Here is a 6756-nt window from a genome sequence, read left to right on the forward strand (position 1 = left end):
ATTTCACACAAAAAAGTCAAGCAATATAAAGATAAGAAATGGTGCCATGGAAATGCTTTGCTTTGGATTCCTGCATTGAGCAGGAGGTTGGACTTGATGGCCTTATAGGCCCCTTCCAACTCTACTATTCTATGATTCTAAGAGAGTTCCACATTATTCATGGATTAACGTGTGATAATAATTTAAATTCTAGAAAGAAAGGATTGGAAATAAAAGGCTGAGTTTATACATCACTTCATAATTATTTCACAAGGAGCAGGATGCAATGTTCTATGGTTCTGGGGGTGCAACTGTTATCACCCCTTGGTTTGCTGGGGAACTTGATTAGAGACACACTCACTATTCTGCCGGTCTCCACCTCTCTCTTCTGAAAACAGGGGCACACGGAGTTAGTCAAACCCCTCCCCTTTTTACTGTAAAACCTGGTGGGAGCCACTTGAGTGCGATTTTTAAAAAGTCAGCTTCAAAGACATTTTGCAACTGATGGGCAGATCAACCCTTTCTCTCTCCAGGTGTGGCTAATGGAAACGCTTTGATCTGGCGACTAGTGTGTTTACAGCCTCAGTTGTAGCTGGGGTTTATTTGCTGATAGGGTACAGGCAAACAATGCAAGGCATTTGCATATTAGAACAATTAGCATAATCAGACATACAAAAACAAATGGTCACATAATTGCATAAAACTTGTACAGTAGTAAACTTTGAAGGGCAATGCTATCAAATTGCATTCCATGTTATGGCTGCAATCAAATTGTTGCAAATAAATTCTGAGATGATAATTAAAAAGAAGTCTCAAATGAAGCCCTTTCATCAATATATCATTGACATGTGTGAAAGAGAGAGAGAAGGCAGTTGCTGGATTCCATTTTAATCACACTCTATAACAGCCTTCCCCAACCTGGGCCCTCCAGATGTTTTGCACTACAACTCCCATCAGAGAGGCTGGGCGCTGTGGTCCAGAACATCTGGAGGGCACCAAATTGAGACTGCTTTATAATGTGACCAAGAGATGCCTTGATTTTAGATTTATTATTTTTATTTATGTTTTTGTTGTATTATATTATGGAATTTTATTGTATGTATTTGTATTCTTGTTGTACACCGCCCAGAGACCTATGCTAGTGGGGCGGTATAAAAATTTAACAAATAAATAAATAAATAAATAAATCTGTCTTGGTTCCCATTCTTTGACTGTTGGCTTTTTCTGCAGGGCCCAAGCAGCAGGAAACAGCTGGGGAAGGGAGCAGTGCTTGCAGATTAACTTCTGCCTCCCTAAGCCTAAAGGGAGCTTCAACATGCTACGTGGAGGGTGAACACAGAAACTGGCTGACACCCCAGACCTTGGTCCATGGGAAGGGGAGAGCCGACACAATGGGATCTGACGTCTGAAACGTCTCAGGATCCAGCTGGAAGACATTTAATTCTATTGTACATAATAGGACTAACAGGAGTTAAAGATAAACCTTTCACCAGTAATCTGTGAAAAATTAACTTTTCCATTCCAGAGAGCTGAAATCCTTTCTTACTTAGGTAATATATTTGCTTGTTGGTTTGGTTAAAAAAAAAAAAGCAACCTTCCGGAAAGAATAGATAGAACATCAGTTCCTCAGAATAGAATGCTATTCACAAAATGAAAGCAATTGTTATGTTATTTAGCTGTAATGCTACAGAGTTAACCTTTGAATGTGTAAGTGTGCAATCCTATCCTGAAGATCTACTGGCTGAGGGAGTTATAACAAGAGTGGGGAACCTTTGGCCCTCCAGATGTTGCTGAACTACAAATCCCATCCTCCCAGGCCTCTGGACATACTTGCCGGGGCTGATGGGACTTGGGGTTCAGCAACATCTAGCGGGCCAAAGGTTCCCCACACCCAAGTTACAGGATTTAGTGGAAGCTCCACTACACCAGTGTCATGTCAGATATGGTGCTACCATGCCAATATAACACCTCAGATGAGGGCTGTCGTTTGGGGTTGTGTGGGGTTGTAGACCCATTGGTTTTTCAAGAGCAGGGTCCAATCAGCATGAAAGGGGAGCATGTTAGCCACGGAGAAGACTCCTTGTCCTTTCATGCTGATTGGAGCTGATCAGGTCAGTTAGCCACTGAGAAGACTCTTTTTAGTAGCTAACATACAGCATTCCCTTTGATGCTGATTGGCTCCTAGGGATGTCTGTTGTAGTGGATTGTGGACTCATGAGACAACAGGGAGAGCAAAGGAGACGAGGGAAAGTGGAAAAGGGGACATGGCTGTGAAGGGGTGTGGTGTGACTATCATTTATTTATTTATTTATTTTATTATTTGATTTATATCCCACCCTTCCAGCAGGAGCCCATGAAGGGACCTCTGCACTACACTACTGTGTCAGATATGCTGGCAGACCACTCCACCAGTAGAACCATTCAGCCAGCAAAGGTATTCCAGTGGAATGGCTGAAATGGGGCAGAGTTAAGGGTGGGACATGAGAAGCACGCTGACACCAAATCCTATACCCCCCAAATCAACAGCACTTTATACCACCCCCAGACTAGGCACAAGACCTTGTCCTCCCACTGGCTTCAGTGACCGCCTTGCCTCCATCACCGTGACAGAGCATAGGATGTGGCAACTGGGAACTGCCCAAAGCCGGAGCATCGCTGGCTGAGGCACCTGGGGCTGGTGGAGCAGGTACTGCAGGGGTACTGTGGTGCCTTGCATGTTGTGTGTGTGGTAAACTGGTGACGCAGGAAGTGCGGTGGCCTCGTGCTGCCTCCGTATGAGGGTGGAATGTGGCCTTATTGCTAGGGTTGCCATATTCCAGTTCCACAAATCTGGGCAGGTTAATTTGCATATTATGCAAATATTTGCATATTAATACTTGGATTGTCCAGTTGTTTTGTTTTTGTGCCTAGGAATTACCACCAAAAACTGGGGAAAGATGTGAGAAATCTTTTTTTAAAAGCAACATTTTTAGCCTTAAATGCCTAGACTCTAGTTTCCAACACAGTATTTATTGATTGATTAAGAGAATTTATATCCTGCCCTTTTGCTGTTAAAAACAGAGCTCAGCACAGCTTACAAATATAATAAAAACAATAAAAATACACAATCAATAGAAAAACAATAAAAACACAAAATAGCAACAAACATAAAGTAAGTCAGGGCAACAGTACGGTTAACCATATACGATATATTTCAAAGATGTGGTGGGTGGAGAAAAACAAGAAGCCAAATGTTAGGAAAAGGAGTCTTTCACACCACATGCTCAGTTGTAAATACTGTTGCAGCAAGCTGTACAAGTTCCTCCAGTATTCCACTGGTGCAGGCACTCAGACATTCAAAGTATCTGTATGTTTCTTAGGTTTTATAAAAGCAGAGCTTTGCTTAAATCAAAATTTCTTCTCCCTTTGATCAACCACATCTACACAGGTTCCACCTCCATACTCAAAATGAAACTGGGCCTGGAAGTGTGCAACAACCCCACACCTACCTTGCTAATTAGATTACCAATGCCAGGATGTCTGTCTTATGGACTACTCTCCTGCTCCCCCCCCCCCGGGCATCATGAAAGACCCAGTCCTGGGCTCAGAAACAAAATAAATATCTGGTCCTCTTCAAAGTATTGATAAGCCTCTTGTTTTAATTGAAATAATAATTATAAATTCTTGTTCTTATCACTAATGGGAGTTAATTATCTTGCATATGCTGCTGTTGCTTCTATGGCTGTAACGGAGTGAGGTTAAAGATAAGTGAAATGCAAATAGGAAAAAAACAACACAAAAGGCAGTAACACTTTCCTAAGTGTAATACCATACCAACCACAACAAGATTCCTATGAGTAAGGCAGAAAACCAAGCATCTCACAACCAAAAATATGATAAATGAAGAAATATTTATATAAAAGCATGACTATCAAATATGTTTATTATTTACACAAACTGTAAAGATATTTATAGTGCAATCCTAGGTTTATTTATTCAGAAGCAAGTCCCAGCGTATTCAGTGGGGCTTACTCAAACAGGGACAGAAATGCAACTTCAAGTGATAAGCAACTTCATTCACACAACCCAAAATTCCGAATCATGCCACTTTATGCTGTTTTGCAACTGTTTATACTTGTTTTTATGGTTATTGGATTTTAAATGGCTTTATTTCTTGTTGTGAGCTGCCTTGGTTTCCAACCCTACCTCACAGGGGTGTTGGAAAGACTCCATACACGCACACGCACACACTGCAGATGTATAAATACATACAGCCCATATAATAGTTTATTGTCAAACCAGTTGGTCATTGCAGAAAAATCAGTATTAGTTTTTAAAAAATCAGTATTACTTTCCTACAGAATAAAAACTGTAATACCTAAGTAAGCCCTGCCTACTTGCTTTAAAATAGGACTGGAGGGCACAAACACAATTCTTTTTACATTCACTCCAAAGTCCCATTGATTTTCAGCACATTCATAACCATGTCTACTCAAAAGTAAGTCCTATTGAATTCAATGGGATTTACTCTGGGCATATGGGATTAGCATTGCTTTTACAAAAAGCAAGCATTGGGAAAGTTTTCAAAACACTGCCCAAGATCTGACTCCTGCACACAAGAGAAAAAAAAACTGAAATGTATATACTTACCCAATTTATGAGATTTTCAGATAAACAGAGGGTGAAACCACCATTTTGTTTTCTAGACACTGCCTCAGGTCAATGAAACTGAAACACAATCCCTGATTGGCTGCAATCCTGAACGGGAGGGGTTAAAGCTACGAAGTGCTATACAGTACTGTTTAAAGAAAGATTTAACAGTCGGGGGGGCGGCTGACGTTTTTATGTATATCTCGAGAGCCGGACCACCTAGAAACTTAATTTTTTTTAAATTAAAGCTGAGAATCTGGGCCACCTAAAGGGCCAGCCGGGCGCCGGGTGGCATGCATAGAATCCGGGTAAAACCCGGCTAACCGGGCAATATGGCAACCCTACTTATTGCCAATGCAGTCCCTGATTGGTTGCCACAGGCAGTGTTTCCAGGGGTGCTGGGGGGCACATCTGTCATTTTTACACTGTTTCTGTATTTTCTAGCTGTGTGTTTCCCACCTCCCTTTCTGACTGAGCAGGCATGGGATACAGTGGCTGTTCTACCAGTGTAACAGAGGCGTATCTCTGGGCCCTCCCAGCATAATAGGAGTATATAGGCTTGTTCTACTCAAGTTGGAATGGCCTGAGTGATGGAGAAATAGTCATTAGCAACTATTCCATTTCAGCTTGGTTTCTCATTCTGTTAATGGCTTAAAGACAGAATATTCACTTGAAGTCGTTTCAGATTTTTTAGAGAATGGTACAAAAAAGTTGAAATTGTATAGCCTTCCATACACATTTAAAGTGCCAGTGTGGGCTGTACTTCTGTAACAGTAGTAAAATACACAAAGTGTGACAAATGAAAAGCACATGGAAGCATATAAAACCAGCCTGCTGCCATTTTGGAGCCTGCTGCCTAGATTGTCCCTCCCAAAAGACCACTGGGGAGGGGTACTAGGGTAAGTAACCAAAGAGGAAAAAATGGCCTGTTTTTTATACAAGCACTAACAGGGCAATCCTATGCATGAGTTCATTGAGACTTACTCCCAGGCGGGTGGGTATATTATTATTATTATTATCTTTATTTATACCCCGCCCTTTTTCCAAACTGGAACTCAAGGCGGCTTCCAGATAAAAATAAGTACACATCATTAAGAACATATAAAACATATAAACATATAAAATCAGCATTAAAACAGGATTAAACTATTATGATGTTAAAACCAAACAGATATACAATTAAAATACTGCAATCCAATTTAGGAGCATACAATTAAAACAATAATATACAGCACCCTCTTCAATCACTACCCTTAAAGCCTTCAGTTCCAAAGGCCTGCCGGAAGAAAAAAGTCTTTAGCTGTCGGCGGAAGGACTGCACAGAGGAGGCCATTCTTGCCTCCCTAGGGAGGGAGTTCCAGAACCTAGGGGCAGCCACCGAAAAGGCCCTGTCTCTTGTCCCCACCAGTCGCACTTGTGAAGGTATTGGGATCGTGAGAAGGGACTCTCCTGAAGATCTCAGGGCCCAGGCAGGTTCATATAGCGAGATACGGTCTGACAAATAGCCTGGACCTAAGCCGTATAGGGCTTTATAGGTCATAACCAGCACTTTGAATTGTGTCCGGAAACAGACTGGCAGCCAGTGGAGCTGTTGCAGTCCATGAAATAAATATTGCTTTAAGTCAGCCCATCCTCCAGGCTAACTAATCCCTAGTCAGAGGTCCATACAAATTGGAAATTACAACTTAGTACCAATACTTTAATTCTATCGCAAGTACCTTACCACCATTCAACATATCATCATGACAATCACAAATTTTTCAACATCAAGAGACATATTCAACATCTTTTGCAGACTCTAAACTTAAACTGGTTTAGGTTCAGTGATTTAACAAAGGCTGAAATGCTGTCAAACACAGGATGTGGCATGTCAGTTCTTCTTACTTTCAAAACTAGTGATGTAGTAACCACACTTCTAAAGAATAAACACCGTTTTAGTGATCTAGGCATAGGGCTTCATAGACATTTCATCAACACAACCGGTCCTTATTCCTTAATCCCAGAGTACACAGCTCTTAGTCGGAATCTTATTCAGTCAACCCTATCCTTGGCTAAACCTAACCTTTTGACCATTGTCCATGAACATACTTCCTCAAGCTCAGACACTCAGACTACTTATTTAACACCTCAATTACAACATGCTGCTGC

This window comes from Rhineura floridana, chromosome 14 (assembly GCF_030035675.1).
Source record: "Rhineura floridana isolate rRhiFlo1 chromosome 14, rRhiFlo1.hap2, whole genome shotgun sequence".
NCBI classification, from domain to species: Eukaryota; Metazoa; Chordata; class Lepidosauria; order Squamata; family Rhineuridae; genus Rhineura; species Rhineura floridana.